Raw genomic sequence first — 21,908 nt, 5'->3', positions numbered from 1 at the left:
CACCACAACCACCACCCCAACCATCACCACCACAACCACCACCCCAACCATCACCACCACAACCACCACCCCAACCATCACCACCACAACCACCACCCCAACCATCACCACCACAACCACCACCCCAACCATCACCACCACAACCACCACCCCAACCATCACCACCACAACCACCACCCCAACCATCACCACCACAACCACCACCCCAACCATCACCACCACAACCACCACCCCAACCATCACCACCACAACCACCACCCCAACCATCACCACCACAACCACCACCCCAACCATCACCACCACAACCACCACCCCAACCATCACCACCACAACCACCACCCCAACCATCACCACCACAACCACCACCCCAACCATCACCACCACAACCACCACCCCAACCATCACCACCACAACCACCACCCCAACCATCACCACCACAACCACCACCCCAACCATCACCACCACAACCACCACCCCAACCATCACCACCACAACCACCACCCCAACCATCACCACCACAACCACCACCCCACCCACCACACAACCACCACCCCAACCATCACCACCACAACCACCACCCCAACCATCACCACCACAACCACCACCCCAACCATCACCACCACAACCACCACCCCAACCATCACCACCACAACCACCACCCCAACCATCACCACCACAACCACCACCCCAACCATCACCACCACAACCACCACCCCAACCATCACCACCACAACCACCACCCCAACCATCACCACCACAACCACCACCCCAACCATCACCACCACAACCACCACCCCAACCATCACCACCACAACCACCACCCCAACCATCACCACCACAACCACCACCCCAACCATCACCACCACAACCACCACCCCAACCATCACCACCACAACCACCACCCCAACCATCACCACCACAACCACCACCCCAACCATCACCACCACAACCACCACCCCAACCATCACCACCACAACCACCACCCCAACCATCACCACCACAACCACCACCCCAACCATCACCACCACAACCACCACCCCAACCATCACCACCACAACCACCACCCCAACCATCACCACCACAACCACCACCCCAACCATCACCACCACAACCACCACCCCAACCATCACCACCACAACCACCACCCCAACCATCACCACCACAACCACCACCCCAACCACCACCACCACAACCGCCACCTCAACCATCACCATCACACCCACCACCTCAACCATCACCACCACAACCACCACCCCAACCATCACCACCACAACCACCACCCCAACCATCACCACCACAACCACCACCTCAACCATCACCACCACAACCCCAACCAGGGAGGCCAAGCCCATGATGACACTCTTCAGGTCACTTGTTCTATCTAGGCTGGAATATTGCTGCACAGTAACAGCACCTTTCAAGGCAGGTGAAATTGCTGACCTAGAAAATGTACAGAGAACTTTCACGGCGCGCATAACGGAGATAAAACACCTCAATTATTGGGAGCGCTTGAGGTTCCTAAACCTGTATTCCCTGGAACACAGGAGGGAGAGATACATGATTATATACACCTGGAAAATCCTAGAGGGACTAGTACCGAACTTGCACACGAAAATCACTCATTACGAAAGCAAAAGACTTGACAGACGATGCACCATCCCCCCAATGAAAAGCAGGGGTGTCACTAGCACGTTAAGAGACCATACAATAAGTGTCAGGGGCCCGAGACTGTTCAACTGCCTCCCAGCACACATAAGGGGGATTACCAACAGACCCCTGGCAGTCTTCAAGCTGGCACTGGACAAGCACCTAAAGTCAGTTCCGGATCAGCCGGGCTGTGGCTCGTATGTTGGTTTGCATGCAGCCAGCAGCAACAGCCTGGTTGATCAGGCTCTGATCCACCAGGAGGCCTGGTCTCAGACCGGGCCGCGGGGGCGTTGACCCCCGGAACTCTCTCCAGGTAAACTCTCCAGGTAAACCATCACCACAACCACCACCCCAACCATCACCACCACAACCACCACCCCAACCATCACCACCACAACCACCACCTCAACCATCACCACCACAACCCCAACCATCACCACAACCACCACCCCAACCATCACCACCACCACTCTCACCACTCTCACTTAGACAATTGCCCATCGCCTCGCTTCAACCACCACCCTTTTCACCTCAACCACCACCACTACTACTACCCTCCTGGGCTCAACCACCACCATCACCACTACTACTACCCTCATGGCTTCTACCACCACCCACCATCACCCGTCCCCTCAACCACCGTGGCCTTCCTGGCCTGGTCCCTGGGGTCAGTAGGGGTGGCCACCTCAAAGCAACGAAGCAGAGGTCGAGTTGCAGTAATGTGATCTTGTGGCCACGAGCACCAGCCAATTATACCAAGACAGAGTGGTGGAGAGTCTCAGGTGTTAGTGTGTGTGTGTGTGTGTGTGTGTGTGTGTGTGTGTGTGTGTGTGTGTGTGTGTGTGTGTGTGTGTGTGCGTGCCCACCTAGTTGTGGTTCCAGGGGTCGATTCACAGCTCCTGGCCACGCATCTTCACTGGTCGCTACTAGGTCCCCTCCCTCCCTGCTCCATGAGCTTTATCATACCTCGTCTTAAAACTATGTATGGTTTCTGCCTCCACTACATCACTTTTCAGACTATTCCACTTCCTGACTACTCTGTGACTGAAGAAATACTTCCTAACATCCGTTTGACTCATCTGAGTCTTCAACTTCCAATTGTGACCTCTTGTGTCTGTGTCCCCTCTCTAGAACATCCTGTTTCTGTCCACTTTATCTATTCCTCGCAGTATTTTGTATGTCGTTATCATGTCTCCCCTAACCCTCCTGTCCTCCAGTGTAGTCAGGCCGATTTCCCTTAACCTTTCTTTGTAGGACATTCCCCTTAGCTATGGAACTAGCCTTATTGCAAACTTTGCATTTTCTCTAATTTCTTAACGTACTTGAGCAGGTGTCTGTTCCAAACTGGCGCTGCATACTCCAGTATGGGCCTGACGTACACGGTGTACGATGTCTTGAACGATTCCTTACTAAGGTATCAAAACGCTGTTCTCAGGTTTGCCAGGCGCCCGTATGCTGCAGTAGTTATCTGGTTGTGTGCTTCCGGAGACGTGCTCGATATTATACTCACCCCAAGATCTTTCTCCTTGAGTGAGGTTTGAAGTCTTTGGCCGCCTAGCCTATACTCTGTCTGCGGTCTTCTTTGCCCTTCCCCGATCTTCATGAATTTGCATTCGGCGAGGTTAAATTCCATGGGTAAAGATGACGTGATGAGTTTATCAACACAGTAGTTTGAAGTGGTCAGTCCCTCAGCCTGGAGAAGTATTCAGCTGATAGTGATAATTACACTAGGCCAGTTTCTTGACCTTTTCCTTATACCGGAGTGACCTTCAGCAAATTTAAAAAAACAAATAACTTTAATCTTTTGTTACCTTAGCTATCGTTTTCTACTAGAATAACTAAAAGCTATCGTGGTCGATAGGTTAATTTATGAGGACATTCTTACTGTGAGTGCTACAGCTGCGTCCTACACCACACCTGCACCTCACACACAGCTCGAATCACAACTCTGGTCCCTCCAGAGCTGTGATTCGATCCCTGCAACCTCTTATAGGTGAGTACACACACACACACACACACACACACACACACACACACACACACACACACACACACACACACACACACACACATATGCTGGTATGTACGATAATCTAAAGAACTGTATTTGTGTATATCTGAATAAAGTTACTTACCTGGAGTATACCTGCAGGGAGTGTCGGGGGTCAACGTCCCCTCGGCCTGGTTTATGACAAGGCCTCAGGGTGGATCAGGGGCTGATCAACCAGGCTGTTACTGTTGGCCGCTCGCAATCCGACGTACGAGCCACGTCCCGGCTGGTCAGGTACTGACTTTAGGTGCCTGTCCAGCGCCTTCTTGAAGACAGTCAGGGGTCTACTGGTAATCCCCCTTATGTATGCTGGGAGGCAGTTGAACATTCATGGCAAAGGACAGATTCATAGTGTCCCTGTTAGCAGAGGATGTGAAGTTAATGCGAAGAATTCAAACGAATGAGGATCAGGTAGGACGACTGACTGTAAGTGACTACACAGCTGTGTGCTGGCGTGGTAGGCAACGCTCCCGCCTGGTACACTGAGAGTTCGTGCTTCAGTACCCGGCCGGGTGGAAACGCTGGGCATGTTTCCTTACACTTGCTGTCCCTGTTCACCTAACGGTAAGTAGGTACCTGGTGGTAACCGAATGTTGTGGGTCGCATTCTGGGGGACAAGACTGGCCATAAAGGAAACAAGACACAGTCCCGACGACGCACTGACTTTCTTGGGCTATCCTGGGTGGCTAACTTTCCCCCGGGTTAAAAATCCTAATTAATAATAATAATATCTTTCTACAAGTACATGTACATGGTATACAGTCCTAGCTGGCATCAATGACATACTACTATATAAACAGCACCTTGTTATGGAGAGCATATCTCGCAAATTAGGTCGGTTGTATCCCAGGATGCGACACACACCAGTCCACTAACACCCAGGTACCCATTTTTATACTGATGAGTGAACAGGGACTGCAGGTGTCTTATGGAAATACGTCCCTAATGTTATCCAGCCGTACCGGAGATTCGAACTCCGGACCTGAGTGTGTGAGTCGAGTGCGCTAGCGACCGAGCTACTGTACACTCCACACGTCTGTAATAATATAATCAATCTATTAGTATTTCCTTGTACCCATTAACATTAAAAAATGCAGTCACTGCCTACGATATATAGTAACAATAAAATATAACCTGTATACTTCCAGTAATGTCAGAGTGTTATATTAATCTGTGGTGGTCAGGTGTGTACACCTGAGGAACAGTAGCAGTGTAACCCTGGCACTTAACACCTGAGGAACAGTAGCAGTGTAACCCTGGCACTTAACACCTGAGGAACAGTAGCAGTGTAACCCTGGCACTTAACACCTGAGGAACAGTAGCAGTGTAACCCTGGCACTTAACACCTGATGAACAGTAGCAGTGTAACCCTGGCACTTAACACCTGAGGAACAGTAGTTGTGTAACCCTGGCACTAAACACCTGAGGAACAGTAGCAGTGTAACCATGGCACTTAACACCTGAGGAACAGTAGCAGTGTAGCCCTGGCACTTAACACCTGAGGAACAGTAGCAGTGTAACCCTGGCACTTAACACCTGAGGAACAGTAGCAGTGTAACCCTGGCACTTAACACCTGAGGAACAGTAGCAGTGTAACCCTGGCACTTAACACCTGAGGAACAGTAGCAGTGTAACCCTGGCACTTAACACCTGAGGAACAGTAGTTGTGTAACCCTGGCACTTAACACCTGAGGAACAGTAGCAGTGTAACCCTGGCACTTAACACCTGAGGAACAGTAGCAGTGTAACCCTGGCACTTAACACCTGAGGAACAGTAGCAGTGTAGCCCTGGCACTAAACACCTGAGGAACAGCAGCAGTGTAACCCTGGCACTTAACACCTGAGGAACAGTAGCAGTGTAACCATGGCACTTAACACCTGAGGAACAGTAGCAGTGTAACCCTGGCACTAAACACCTGAAGAACAGTAGTTGTGTAACCCTGGCACTAAACACCTGATGAACAGTAGCAGTGTAACCCTGGCACTTAACACCTGAGGAACAGTAGTTGTGTAACCCTGGCACTAACCCTGGCACTTAACACCTGAGGAACAGTACAGTGTAACCCTGGCACTTAACACCTGAGGAACAGTAGTTGTGTAACCCTGGCACTTAACACCTGAGGAACAGTAGCAGTGTAACCCTTAACACCTGAGGAACAGTAGTTGTGTAAACACATGAGGAACAGTAGCAGTGTAACCCTGGCACTTAACACCTGAGGAACAGTAGCAGTGTAGCCCTGGCACTTAACACCTGAGGAACAGTAGCAGTGTAACCCTGGCACTTAACACCTGAGGAACAGTAGCAGTGTAACCCTGACACTTAACACCTGATGAACAGTAGCAGTGTAGCCCTGGCACTTAACACCCGAGGAACAGTAGCAGTGTAACCCTGGCACTTAACACCTGAGGAACAGTATCAGTGTAACCCTGGCACTTAACACCTGAGGAACAGTAGCAGTGTAGCCCTGGCACTAAACACCTGAGGAACAGTAGCAGTGTAACCCTGGCACTAAACATCTGAGGAACAGTAGTTGAGTAACCCTGGCACTTATCACCTGAGGAACAGTGGCAGTGTAACCCTGGCACTAAACACCTGAGGAACAGTAGTTGTGTAACCCTGGCACTAAACACCTGAGGAACAGTAGCTGTGTAACCCTGGCACTAAACACCTGAGGAACAGTAGCAGTGTAACCCTGGCACTAAACACCTGAGGAACAGTAGTTGTGTAACCCTGGCACTAAACACCTGAGGAACAGTAGCAGTGTAACCCTGGCACTAAACACCTGAGGAACAGTAGCAGTGTAACCCTGGCACTAAACACCTGAGGAACATTAGTTGTGTAACCCTGGCATTAAACACCTGAGGAACAGTAGCTGTGTAACCCTGACACTAAACACCTGAGGAACAGTAGCTGTGTAACCCTGGCACTAAACACCTGAGGAACAGTAGCAGTGTAACCCCGGCACTAAACACATGAGGAACATTATTTGTGTAACCCTGGCACTAAACACCTGAGGAACAGTAGTTGTGTAACCCTGGCACTAAACACCTGAGGAACAGTAGCTGTGTAACCCTGGCACTAAACACCTGAGGAACAGTAGCAGTGTAACCCTGGCACTAAACACCTGAGGAACAGTAGCTGTGTAACCTTGGCACTAAACACCTGAGGAACAGCTGTGTAACTCTGGCACTAAACACCTGAGGAACAGTAGTTGTGTAACCCTGGCACTAAACACCTGAGGGACAGTAGTTGTGTAACCCTGGCACTAAACACCTGAGGAACAGTAGCAGTGTAACCCTGGCACTTAACACCTGAGGAACAGTAGCAGTGTAACCCTGGCACTTAACACCTGAGGAACAGTAGCAGTGTAACCCTGGCACTAAACACCTGAGGAACAGTAGCAGTGTAACCCTGGCACTTAACACCTGAGGAACAGTAGCAGTGTAACCCTGGCACTTAACACCTGAGGAACAGTAGCAGTGTAACCCTGGCACTTAACACCTGAGGAACAGTAGCAGTGTAACCCTGGCACTTAACACCTGAGGAACAGTAGCAGTGTAACCCTGGCACTAAACACCTGAGGAACAGTAGCAGTGTAACCCTGGCACTAAACACCTGAGGAACAGTAGCAGTGTAGCCCTGGCACTTAACACCTGAGGAACAGTAGCAGTGTAACCCTGGCACTTAACACCTGAGGAACAGTAGCAGTGTAACCCTGGCACTTAACACCTGAGGAACAGTAGCAGTGTAACCCTGACACTTAACACCTGAGGAACAGTAGCAGTGTAACCCTGGCACTTAACACCTGAGGAACAGTAGCAGTGTAACCCTGGCACTTAACACCTGAGGAACAGTAGCAGTGTAGCCCTGGCACTTAACACCTGAGGAACAGTAGCAGTGTAACCCTGGCACTTAACACCTGAGGAACAGTAGCAGTGTAACCCTGGCACTTAACACCTGAGGAACAGTAGCAGTGTAACCCTGGCACTAAACACCTGAGGAACAGTAGCAGTGTAACCCTGGCACTTAACACCTGAGGAACAGTAGCAGTGTAACCCTGGCACTAAACACCTGAGGAACAGTAGCAGTGTAACCCTGGCACTTAACACCTGAGGAACAGTAGCAGTGTAACCCTGGCACTTAACACCTGAGGAACAGTAGCAGTGTAACCCTGGCACTTAACACCTGAGGAACAGTAGCAGTGTAACCCTGGCACTAAACACCTGAGGAACAGTAGCAGTGTAACCCTGGCACTAAACACCTGAGGAACAGTAGCAGTGTAACCCTGGCACTTAACACCTGAGGAACAGTAGCAGTGTAACCCTGGCACTTAACACCTGAGGAACAGTAGCAGTGTAACCCTGGCACTTAACACCTGAGGAACAGTAGCAGTGTAACCCTGGCACTTAACACCTGAGGAACAGTAGCAGTGTAACCCTGGCACTTAACACCTGAGGAACAGTAGCAGTGTAGCCCTGGCACTTAACACCTGAGGAACAGTAGCAGTGTAACCCTGGCACTTAACACCTGAGGAACAGTAGCAGTGTAACCCTGGCACTTAACACCTGAGGAACAGTAGCAGTGTAACCCTGGCACTTAACACCTGAGGAACAGTAGCAGTGTAACCCTGACACTTAACACCTGAGGAACAGTAGCAGTGTAACCCTGGCACTTAACACCTGAGGAACAGTAGCAGTGTAACCCTGGCACTTAACACCTGAGGAACAGTAGCAGTGTAACCCTGGCACTTAACACCTGAGGAACAGTAGCAGTGTAACCCTGGCACTTAACACCTGAGGAACAGTAGCAGTGTAACCCTGGCACTTAACACCTGAGGAACAGTAGCAGTGTAACCCTGGCACTTAACACCTGAGGAACAGTAGCAGTGTAACCCTGGCACTTAACACCTGAGGAACAGTAGCAGTGTAACCCTGGCACTTAACACCTGAGGAACAGTAGCAGTGTAACCCTGGCACTAAACACCTGAGGAACAGTAGCAGTGTAACCCTGGCACTTCACACCTGAGGAACAGTAGCAGTGTAACCCTGGCACTTAACACCTGAGGAACAGTAGCAGTGTAACCCTGGCACTTAACACCTGAGGAACAGTAGCAGTGTAACCCTGGCACTAAACACCTGAGGAACAGTAGCAGTGTAACCCTGGCACTTAACACCTGAGGAACAGTAGCAGTGTAACCCTGGCACTTAACACCTGAGGAACAGTAGCAGTGTAACCCTGGCACTTAACGCCTGAGGAACAGTAGCAGTGTAACCCTGGCACTTAACACCTGAGGAACAGTAGCAGTGTAACCCTGACACTTAGTACCTGAGGAACAGTAGCAGTGTAACCCTGGCACTTAACACCTGAGGAACAGTAGCAGTGTAGCCCTGGCACTTAACACCTGAGGAACAGTAGCAGTGTAACCCTGGCACTTAACACCTGAGGAACAGTAGCAGTGTAACCCTGGCACTTAACACCTGAGGAACAGTAGCAGTGTAACCCTGGCACTAAACACCTGAGGAACAGTAGCAGTGTAACCCTGGCACTTAACACCTGAGGAACAGTAGCAGTGTAACCCTGGCACTTAACACCTGAGGAACAGTAGCAGTGTAGCCCTGGCACTTAACACCTGAGGAACAGTAGCAGTGTAGCCCTGGCACTTAACACCTGAGGAACAGTAGCAGTGTAGCCCTGGCACTTAACACCTGAGGAACAGTAGCAGTGTAACCCTGGCACTTAACACCTGAGGAACAGTAGCAGTGTAACCCTGGCACTTAACACCTGAGGAACAGTAGCAGTGTATCCCCTGCACTTAACACCTGAGGAACAGTAGCAGTGTAACCCTGGCACTTAACACCTGAGGAACAGTAGCAGTGTAACCCTGGCACTTAACACATGAGGAACAGTAGCAGTAACCCTGTACACCTGAGGAACAGTAGCAGTGTAACCCACTAAACACCTGAGGAACAGTAGTTGTGTAACCCTGGCACTAAACACCTGAGGAACAGTAGCAGTGTAACCCTGGCACTAAACACCTGAGGAACAGTAGCAGTGTAACCCTGGCACTAAACACCTGAGGAACAGTAGCAGTGTAACCCTGGCACTAAACACCTGAGGAACAGTAGCAGTGTAACCCTGGCACTAAACACCTGAGGAACAGTAGCAGTGTAACCCTGGCACTAAACACCTGAGGAACAGTAGCAGTGTAACCCTGGCACTAAACACCTGAGGAACAGTAGCAGTGTAACCCTGGCACTAAACACCTGAGGAACAGTAGCAGTGTAACCCTGGCACTAAACACCTGAGGAACAGTAGCAGTGTAACCCTGGCACTAAACACCTGAGGAACAGTAGCAGTGTAACCCTGGCACTAAACACCTGAGGAACAGTAGCAGTGTAACCCTGGCACTAAACACCTGAGGAACAGTAGCAGTGTAACCCTGGCACTAAACACCTGAGGAACAGTAGCAGTGTAACCCTGGCACTAAACACCTGAGGAACAGTAGCAGTGTAACCCTGGCACTAAACACCTGAGGAACAGTAGCAGTGTAACCCTGGCACTAAACACCTGAGGAACAGTAGCAGTGTAACCCTGGCACTAAACACCTGAGGAACAGTAGCAGTGTAACCCTGGCACTAAACACCTGAGGAACAGTAGCAGTGTAACCCTGGCACTAAACACCTGAGGAACAGTAGCAGTGTAACCCTGGCACTAAACACCTGAGGAACAGTAGCAGTGTAACCCTGGCACTAAACACCTGAGGAACAGTAGCAGTGTAACCCTGGCACTAAACACCTGAGGAACAGTAGCAGTGTAACCCTGGCACTAAACACCTGAGGAACAGTAGCAGTGTAACCCTGGCACTAAACACCTGAGGAACAGTAGCAGTGTAACCCTGGCACTTAACACCTGAGGAACAGTAGCAGTGTAACCCTGGCACTAAACACCTGAGGAACAGTAGCAGTGTAACCCTGGCACTAAACACCTGAGGAACAGTAGCAGTGTAACCCTGGCACTAAACACCTGAGGAACAGTAGCAGTGTAACCCTGGCACTAAACACCTGAGGAACAGTAGCTGTGTAACCCTGGCACTAAACACCTGAGGAACAGTAGCAGTGTAACCCTGGCACTAAGAATATCCCCAGTGATAGATAACATAACTGTTCAACACTAGAGTATATTTACCCACGAAGCGGTTTGACAATCAGTGATTTTTTTAATGCAATATAAGGAGAATATAGCTGCAAGAGACTGGAGGAAGTAGAGAGGAAGTTTTGATGTGATCAGTCCCTGATGATATACAGTACTTGACAGTATTGTATAGTATTAAAGTAAGGATCCCCACCAGTGCCTGGATCAAGAGCCACGTCTGTGTTCCGTGTTGTATCCACGTATATAACATATACCACTTTGATATTTTGGGTTATCCTGGGTAATGTATGATAATAGTACTTACGTGTACTTGTACCTCAATAAACTGACTTATCCTTCTCTGACCAGTCTATTAACTGATTTTAATATATTCATAAACCCAAATATATTACATTATGGAAGAAATCACAATAAAACGCGTGATTGTAAATATGAAAAAACACCACAGTGAAAATAGAAAATAAACGTGAGCGTACTTATGTGCTGACACATGTTCAGAAGATGTGTTTAAGAACATGTAAACTCTCAGGTTTTATTTCCTAGTTTTATTGTGGTGTTTTTGCATATTATGTAGAATAAATTCCCCACATACAGGTTAACAGCACTCATGTAGTTAATAGGTTAACCCCCGATATATTAACCATGTAGGACTCCCCTAGGGAGGTTCCTTGACGCTGCTGAAGGGCTCTTGAATCTTGATCTGTTGAATTGGATCTATGTTCCAGTTCCCTGAATTAAGCCTGAATACCTTCCATACCCCCCACATGCGCTGTATAATCCTACGGGTTTAGCGCTTCCCCATGATTATAATAATAATAATAATAATAATAAGGCAGTGGTAACGCGTTCAGCTAACACAGGAACATAACCAGGACGAGCCCTGGACGAGCCCTGGTCGAGCCCTGGACGAGCCCTGGACGAGCCCTGGACGAGCCCTGGACGAGCCCTGGACGAGCCCTGGACGAGCCCTAGACGAGCCCTGGACGAGCCCTGGACGAGCCCTGGTCGAGCCCTGGACGAGCCATGGACGAGCCCTGGACGAGCCCTGGTCGAGCCCTGGACGAGCCATGGACGATCCCTGGACGATCCCTGGACGAGCCTTGGACGAGCCCGGGACGAGCCCTGGACGAGCCCTGGACGAGCCCTGGACGAGCCCTGGGCGAGGTGGAACATATGATTAAGTTCTTTAACATGTGATGCCACTGTTACCTGTAGATACGAGTGGTCGGCTGGTGTGGGTCGCATCCTGAGGGAGGACATATAAATACAATGGAAATAAGCCACACTGTTTGACTGTCTGCAATTATTCATGAACCCCCAGTGGAAATAAGTCAATTTGTCTGACTTTCTTGTGTTATCCTAGGTAATCTACAAATATGTTGCTATGTATAATGATTTATATAACTGTGTTTATGTGTACAGGTACCTGAATAAACTTACTAATTTTGAGCTATATAATTCGAATATAGTCTTATCAATAAAAAATCACATTGTTTGATTTATTAGGTTAAGTTAAATCTACCTAATTTATTACATGTGAACCCGTAACACCTGTGATCTAAAAAAGCATTGTAAACTTTTCTGTATATTATGTATACAATCGATCATTCAAAGGTGCATGTACCTTGGGTCAAGTTAGTTTAGTTAGTGCTAACAAAATCTCCATTTTCTGTTATTATTTTTATGAGAAAACGTATTGAAACAGGTTATAGTACACTTGAGTAATAATAAATTATAACTGCAACTTTACATAAGGTAAGATAAGACAAGATTTCGTTCGGATTTTTAACCCTGGAGGGTTAGCCACCCAGGATAACCCAAGAAAGTCAGTGGGTCATCGAGGACTGTCTGTCTTATTTCCATTGTGGTTCTTCAAACTTGTCCCCCAGGATGCGACCCACACCAGTCGACTAACACACTCGTACCTACTTACTACTAGGTGAACAGCAGGTGTAATGAAACATACCCAACGTTTCCACCCATGCCGGCGATTGAACCACAGTCACTCAGCGAGTGTAACGACAGAGCTGACAACCGAGCCACGGGACCACAGCCCGAAATGCTGTGCATCCTGTGGACCTTTAGATTATTATATGATTTGTTTATGCACTAACTTGAAATTACTATAATACAATAATGTAATAATTGAATTTTGTTGTATGCACCACAACCCGTCTGATCAGGAACTGACTTAAGGCACTTATCCAGTTCCCTCTTGAAGACAGCCAGAGTCTGTTAGCAACTTCCTTATATATGGTGCTAAAATTATTATTATTATTATTATTATTATTATTATTATTATTATTATTATTATTATTATTATTATTATTACAAAAGGTCATTATATTTGGACCTGATTCAGCAATAATCAATGGAAGGTGGTGAACTGAGTAGATAATATGAAATTCAGAGACCAGCTGCTAAAAAGATTTAAAGCAAACAGACAGGATATTGCAGCACTAAATGAATTCCAAAGGGTGAGGAACAGAGTACAGAGGCTTATAAAAGGAGCAAAGGCAAAGCACTATTTCTCAAAAATTGAAGAGTATAAGCATAACCCCAGAAAGCTCTGGCAGCAACTAAAACAGTTGGGGTATAGCCATAAATCAGTAGATAGGTCTAACATGGTACTCACTATCGATAACGAGGTATGCCACGAAACATCTAAGGTGGCAAACTGCTTTAATTCCTTCTACACATCTGTTGCATCAACACTAGTAAGTAAACTACCAGCTGCATCAAATACCTTTAACACAGACTGACAAGTTTCAAACATACTATACCAATAAAGGAGTAACCCCAAACAGTTGTCAACTAGTAAGTGTATCTCATGACTTTATTCAAAAAGAACTAAGCAGGTTAAACCCAACTAAGAGCACAGGCCCGGATAACATCCCGTCTAAGTTCCTAAAAGATGGTGCTTCTGAACTGTCAATCCCTATTGCTCGCATAATAAATCTATCAATCACCACTAATACCGTACCGGAGGGGTTCAAGGAAACCAGGGTTACTCCTATCTTCAAGAAAAATAGTAGGTCTGATGTCAGCAACTATAGGCCTGTTAGTATACTCAGTATAATATCCAAAATTCTAGAGAGGGCGGTGTACTCTCAAGTAGTTAAGTACCTTAATGACAACAACATTCTCCATAGCTATCAATCGGGCTTTAGAAGATCTTACTCAACCGACACCTCCCTAATTAATCTGATGGATTACCTGAGAACTGAAATGTCAAAGGGGAACCTCATAGGTATGGTAACCTTAGACCTGCAAAAGGCCTTCGATACTGTCAACCACAATATATTATGTAAGAAACTTCAAGCTATCGGTATAGGTTCTGTAGACTGGTTTAAGTCCTACCTTAGCAACAGGAGACAAATTGTCAAAATCAACAAAACGGAATCAGAACCCCTGCCGATAGCATGTGGAGTTCCCCAAGGTAGTATTCTGGGTCCCTTATTATTCTTATGTTATGTCAATGACATGCCTATCAGTGTCAAGTGCAAACTTCTAGTGTATGCAGATGACAGTTCCTGTATAGACAAGCATAGTGTCTACCTACTGAGGCTCGCAGGACCCTATGTCTAGCCCTTATACAATGCCATATGGATTACGCTTGCTCTTCATGGTACTCTGCCTTGACCAAAAAAAAAAAAACTGAAAGATAGACTGCAAATCACGCAGAACAAAATCGTAAGATTCATCCTGGGGCTGGGACCAAGAAAGCATGTAGGCCAGGATGAATTACAGCAGTTGGATATGCTGAATGTTGAAGACAGAGTAAAACAACTGAAGCTAAATCATGCTTATAAAATTGCTCACAAACAGTGTCCAGAATATCTTGCTGTCAATTTTGTCAAGGTTGGGAACCAAAGCAATCATAGTACAAGGGGGAGAGAGCACAACTTTGTAGTACCCACAGTCAGTAGCCAGGCTTCAAACACCCTTTATTGAATAGCAATAAAGGACTGCAACAGACTTCCCGCACATGTCAAAGCCAGTCATAGCATGAACCAGTTCAAGAAGAGTGCCAAAAGGTGTCTGATGAATGTAGCTACAGAAAGGGAGAGGAATGATTTTCTATTTTTAGCTAACATACGTGTAAATTTTACCTTATTCCTAGTAATGACCCTCGTATTGTAGATAGTCTTAATGACCCTCGTGTAGTAGATAGTCTTTTTAGTATGATAATAAGATGTTATCTTCATTATAGAATAATAAGAAAATATTATAACCTTTATATTATAATAATAAGGTAAAAGGACCCCAATGGAAATAAGTCAGTCTGACTTTTTTGGGTTATCCCAGGTTCTCTACACATACGCTGCTATGTATGATAATTTTATGTAACTGTATTTGTGTATACCTGAATAAACTTACTTACTTACTTACTTACCCGAGGCGGCCACTGTGTTGTGCGTGGCGCTGCTGCCGGTGCCAAGTACGGCTTCCAGCTGTAAAAAGTCATATTTAAGTTTGCTTTACCAGCGTCGTATACGCTTTAGCCGGCAGCTTGCCTCCTTGACACACTCCTCACTCCCACCTCACCGTAAGCAAATATCCCAGACCATGTTTGTAAAAGGAGGAATATCGAAGTCGATCTAGTTATTATAGGCACCACAAGGTTGACTCTGTGATTATAGGCACCACAAGGTTGACTCTGTGATTATAGGCACCACAAGGTTGACTCTGTGATTATAGGCACCACAAGGTTGACTCTGTGATTATAGGCACCACAAGGTTGACTCTGTGATTATAGGCACCACAAGGTTGACTCTGTGATTATAGGCACCACAAGGTTGACTCTGTGATTATAAGCACCACAAGGTTGACTCTGTGATTATAGGCGCCACAAGGTTGACTCTGTGATTATAAGCACCACAAGGTTGACTCTGTGATTATAGGCACCACAAGGTTGACTCTGTGATTATAAGCACCACAAGGTTGACTCTGTGATTATAGGCACCACAAGGTTGACTCTGTGATTATAGGCGCCACAAGGTTGACTCTGTGATTATAAGCACCACAAGGTTGACTCTGTGATAATAGGCACCACAAGGTTGGCTCTGTGATTATAGGCGCCACAAGGTTGACTCTGTGATTATAGGCACCACAAGGTTGACTCTGTGATTATAGGCACCACAAGGTTGGCTCTGTGATTATAGGCACCACAAGGTTGACTCTGTGATTATAGGCACCACAAGGTTGACTCTGTGATTATAGGCGCCACAAAATCTGATACATCACAGGTAGAGGCTAAAAGAGTAAGCATTTAGCAGCACTTTGTGACGGGTGTATGAGTAACTATTTAATTTGGTGACAAAAATTGCTCTGAATCCCTTGTGGGTGTTTCAAATCACTCGTGAGTGCTTTAAACCACTTATGAGTGCTTTGAATCACTAGTGAGTGCTTTAAACCACTTATGAGTGCTTTAAATCACTCGTGAGTGCTTTAAACCACTTATGAGTGCTTTGAATCACTAGTGAGTGCTTTAAACCACTTATGAGTGCTTTAAATCACTCGTGAGTGCTTTAAACCACTTATGAGTGCTTTGAATCACTAGTGAGTGCTTTAAACCACTTATGAGTGCTTTGAATCACTAGTGAGTGCTTTGAGTCCTAAAGTATGCACACACACACACACACACACACACACACACACACACACACACAAGCAGGGTGATCATATATGACCATCTAGTACTAGAATACATAAGCACAACAAAATTAATGCAACTACTAAAAGCACTTATAACAAGGCAATGGAATCAAGATAACAGACGAGTATAGAATACACCGCTTCAGATGGGACAAGAGACAGAAAAGTGAAAGATAGCCAGAGTGGTCCCCGTGTATAAGAATGGGTTTTATCGGACTCTCAGAATTAGATAGACATCTACTTGAAACCCGGCTGACTAAGACCGGAGAGTTTCTTGGTTGTAATAAGACGACTGACTGTATTGCAATTGCATGCTTCAACACACATAAAGTTTGAGAATGTAGACAAAGTCTTCCAATTAGCCTCTCCCTGCTGTAGATGTCAAAGGGTGTGGTGCATACTAATAAACCAATAATAATAATAATAATAATAACAACAACAACAACAACAACAACAACAACAACAACAACAACAACTATCCTGTGTGTAGTGACATGTTGAAGCAGTGTGAGTCACGACTATCCTGTGTGTAGTGACATGTTGAAGCAGTGTGAGTCACGACTATCCTGTGTGTAGTGACATGTTGAAGCAGTGTGAGTCACGACTATCCTGTGTGTAGTGACATGTTGAAGCAGTGTGAGTCATGACTATCCTGTGTGTAGTGACATGTTGAAGCAGTGTGAGTCACGACTATCCTGTGTGTAGTGACGTGTTGAAGCAGTGTGAGTCACGACTATCCTGTGTGTAGTGACATGTTGAAGCAGTGTGAGTCACGACTATCCTGTGTGTAGTGACATGTTGAAGCAGTGTGAGTCACGACTATCCTGTGTGTAGTGACATGTTGAAGCAGTGTGAGTCACGACTATCCTGTGTGTAGTGACATGTTGAAGCAGTGTGAGTCACGACTATCCTGTGTGTAGTGACATGTTGAAGCAGTGTGAGTCACGACTATCCTGTGTGTAGTGACATGTTGAAGCAGTGTGAGTCATGACTATCCTGTGTGTAGTGACATGTTGAAGCAGTGTGAGTCACGACTATCCTGTGTGTAGTGACATGTTGAAGCAGTGTGAGTCACGACTATCCTGTGTGTAGTGACATGTTGAAGCAGTGTGAGTCACGACTATCCTGTGTGTAGTGACATGTTGAAGCAGTGTGAGTCACGACTATCCTGTGTGTAGTGACATGTTGAAGCAGTGTGAGTCACGACTATCCTGTGTGTAGTGACATGTTGAAGCAGTGTGAGTCACGACTATCCTGTGTGTAGTGACATGTTGAAGCAGTGTGAGTCACGACTATCCTGTGTGTAGTGACATGTTGAAGCAGTGTGAGTCACGACTATCCTGTGTGTAGTGACATGTTGAAGCAGTGTGAGTCACGACTATCCTGTGTGTAGTGACATGTTGAAGCAGTGTGAGTCACGACTATCCTGTGTGTAGTGACTGTGTGTAGTGACGTGTTGAAGCAGTGTGAGTCACGACTATCCTGTGTGTAGTGACATGTTGAAGCAGTGTGAGTCACGACTATCCTGTGTGTAGTGACGTGTTGAAGCAGTGTGAGTCACGACTATCCTGTGTGTAGTGACATGTTGAAGCAGTGTGAGTCACGACTATCCTGTGTGTAGTGACATGTTGAAGCAGTGTGAGTCACGACTATCCTGTGTGTAGTGACGTGTTGAAGCAGTGTGAGTCATGACTATCCTGTGTGCAGTGACATGTTGAAGCAGTGTGAGTCATGACTATCCTGTGTGCAGTGACATGTTGAAGCAGTGTGAGTCACGACTATCCTGTGTGTAGTGACGTGTTGAAGCAGTGTGAGTCATGACTATCCTGTGTGTAGTGACATGTTGAAGCAGTGTGAGTCATGACTATCCTGTGTGTAGTGACATGTTGAAGCAGTGTGAGTCACGACTATCCTGTGTGTAGTGACATGTTGAAGCAGTGTGAGTCATGACTATCCTGTGTGTAGTGACATGTTGAAGCAGTGTGAGTCACGACTATCCTGTGTGTAGTGACGTGTTGAAGCAGTGTGAGTCACGACTATCCTGTGTGTAGTGACATGTTGAAGCAGTGTGAGTCACGACTATCCTGTGTGTAGTGACGTGTTGAAGCAGTGTGAGTCATGACTATCCTGTGTGTAGTGACGTGTTGAAGCAGTGTGAGTCATGACTATCCTGTGTGCAGTGACATGTTGAAGCAGTGTGAGTCACGACTATCCTGTGTGTAGTGACGTGTTGAAGCAGTGTGAGTCATGACTATCCTGTGTGTAGTGACATGTTGAAGCAGTGTGAGTCATGACTATCCTGTGTGTAGTGACATGTTGAAGCAGTGTGAGTCACGACTATCCTGTGTGTAGTGACATGTTGAAGCAGTGTGAGTCATGACTATCCTGTGTGTAGTGACATGTTGAAGCAGTGTGAGTCACGACTATCCTGTGTGTAGTGACGTGTTGAAGCAGTGTGAGTCATGACTATCCTGTGTGCAGTGACGTGTTGAAGCAGTGTGAGTCACGACTATCCTGTGTGTAGTGACATGTTGAAGCAGTGTGAGTCATGACTATCATGTGTGTAGTGACATGTTGAAGCAGTGTGAGTCACGACTATCCTGTGTGTAGTGACATGTTGAAGCAGTGTGAGTCACGACTATCCTGTGTGTAGTGACATGTTGAAGCAGTGTGAGTCACGACTATCCTGTGTGTAGTGACGTGTTGAAGCAGTGTGAGTCATGACTATCCTGTGTGTAGTGACATGTTGAAGCAGTGTGAGTCATGACTATCCTGTGTGTAGTGACGTGTTGAAGCAGTGTGAGTCACGACTATCCTGTGTGTAGTGACGTGTTGAAGCAGTGTGAGTCATGACTATCCTGTGTGTAGTGACGTGTTGAAGCAGTGTGAGTCATGACTATCCTGTGTGTAGTGACATGTTGAAGCAGTGTGAGTCATGACTATCCTGTGTGTAGTGACATGTTGAAGCAGTGTGAGTCATGACTATCCTGTGTGTAGTGACATGTTGAAGCAGTGTGAGTCATGACTATCCTGTGTGTAGTGACATGTTGAAGCAGTGTGAGTCATGACTATCCTGTGTGTAGTGACATGTTGAAGCAGTGTGAGTCACGACTATCCTGTGTGCAGTGACATGTTGAAGCAGTGTGAGTCATGACTATCCTGTGTGTAGTGACATGTTGAAGCAGTGTGAGTCACGACTATCCTGTGTGCAGTGACATGTTGAAGCAGTGTGAGTCACGACTATCCTGTGTGTAGTGACATGTTGAAGCAGTGTGAGTCATGACTATCCTGTGTGTAGTGACATGTTGAAGCAGTGTGAGTCACGACTATCCTGTGTGTAGTGACATGTTGAAGCAGTGTGAGTCACGACTATCCTGTGTGTAGTGACATGTTGAAGCAGTGTGAGTCACGACTTATCTTGTTTTAACATCATAATGTTTATCTTGTTTTAACATCATAATGTTTACCTTGTTTTAACATCATAATGTTTACCTTGTTTTAACATCATAATGTTTATCTTGTTTTAACATCATAATGTTTACCTTGTTTTAACATCATAATGTTTATCTTGTTTTAACATCATAATGTTTATCTTGTTTTAACATCATAATGTTTATCATGTTTTAACATCATAATGTTTATCATGTTTTAACATCATAATGTTTACCTTGTTTTAACATCATAATGTTTATCATGTTTTAACATCATAATGTTTATCTTGTTTTAACATCATAATGTTTATCATGTTTTAACATCATAATGTTTATCATGTTTTAACATCATAATGTTTACCTTGTTTTAACATCATAATGTTTATCATGTTTTAACATCATAATGTTTACCTTGTTTTAACATCATAATGTTTATCTTGTTTTAACATCATAATGTTTATCTTGTTTTAACATCATAATGTTTATCATGTTTTAACATCATAATGAGAGGGGCAAGGTAGTGAGAGGGGCAAGGTAGTGAGAGGGGCAAGGTAGTGAGAGGGGCAAGGTAGTGAGAGCAAGGCAGTGAGAGGGGCAAGGTAGTGAGAGGGGCAAGGTAGTGAGAGGGGCAAGGTAGTGAGAGGGGCAAGGTAGTGAGAGGGGCAAGGCAGTGAGAGGGGCAAGGTAGTGAGAGGGGCAAGGTAGTGAGAGGGGCAAGGCAGTGAGAGGGGCAAGGTAGTGACAGGGGCAAGGCAGTGAGAGGGGCAAGGTAGTGAGAGGAGCAAGGCAGTGAGAGGGGCAAGGTAGTGAGAGGGGCAAGGTAGTAAGAGGGGCAAGGTAGTGAGAGGGGCAAGGTATTGAGAGGAGCAAGCCAGTGAGAGGGGCAAGGCAGTGAGAGGGGCAAGGCAGTAAGAGGGGCAAGGTAGTGAGAGGGGCAAGGCAGTGAGAGGGGCAAGGCAGTGAGAGGGGCAAGGTAGTAAGAGGGGCAAGGCAGTGAGAGGGGCAAGGTAGTGAGAGGAGCAAGGCAGTGAGAGGGGCAAGGCAGTGAGAGGGGCAAGGTAGTAAGAGGGGCAAGGTAGTGAGAGGAGCAAGGCAGTGAGAGGGGCAAGGTAGTGAGAGGGGCATGGTAGTGTGAGGGGCAAGGTAGTGAGAGGGGCAAGGTAGTGAGAGGGGCAGGGCCTCACAGACTGTCTTGTAAGTGTGGCTTACTCTCACTGTGATTCCTACAAACAAACCTTTATGACAATATTTATCATGAGACGCAGAAGGGTGTCTTAGTTGTGGCTGGCAAAGGATGGAGAGCAACGTAAAAAAAAAAAGTTACCTTTGGGAGGAATACACATTTGGTTTCCGTCTTTTAGAGTCAGTTTTTTTCCAGTATTGCAGTAATAGCATTAAATCCAACATGAGTGTCAAAGATTACAGTCAATGGGACTGGTGACTTGCACTCTTGTAGGGTAGCCATGACTTGCTCAATGGTGTGTTGGATGGAGGATACTAGTTTACAATCTCAGGGATATAAGGAGAAACCTCTCCTTGCGGTGCCCACCATCGAGTCATCAAACAGATGAGCTTACTAGCCAGGTAATCAGTAATATATATATATATATATATATATATATATATATATATATATATATATATATATATATATATATATATATATATATATATATATATATATATATATATATATATATATATATATATATATATATATATACATAATAATAATAATAATAAATGTTGCATCAGTAGTACCACCAGTACATCAGGAACTAGTAAGATAAGAGCAACAGCAACACTGCAACCACCACTAGCGGCTTTACCTGATGTTGAAGATGGGCGGGAGGTGGGAGTTTTGGCGGGTGAGAGTGTGGGTGGGCTGGAGTATGAGGGTTGGGTGGCTCATTGGGTGGGAGGGATGGGGGGCGACGGGGTTCAGTTACCGATAGTATAAATATGGGTT

The 21,908-nt window shown here is 46.2% G+C and overlaps 1 protein-coding gene across 1 annotated transcript in view; it reads right to left on the bottom strand.

The window, feature by feature from the left end:
- Positions 1–4,011, bottom strand: part of LOC128702370 (ras-related and estrogen-regulated growth inhibitor) — a 102,120-nt gene extending 98,109 nt beyond the window's left edge. The window contains exon 1 of the mRNA XM_070102207.1: positions 3,783–4,011. The gene's annotated coding sequence lies outside the window, so the exon portion shown is untranslated. The remainder of the gene's footprint in view (positions 1–3,782) is intronic.
- Between the last annotated feature and the right edge of the window lie 17,897 nt (positions 4,012–21,908).

This window comes from Cherax quadricarinatus, chromosome 80 (genome assembly GCF_038502225.1).
Source record: "Cherax quadricarinatus isolate ZL_2023a chromosome 80, ASM3850222v1, whole genome shotgun sequence".
Taxonomy (NCBI): domain Eukaryota; kingdom Metazoa; phylum Arthropoda; class Malacostraca; order Decapoda; family Parastacidae; genus Cherax; species Cherax quadricarinatus.
Note: the sequence above shows the minus strand (reverse complement) of the source record. Positions and strands in the feature narration are given on the sequence as shown.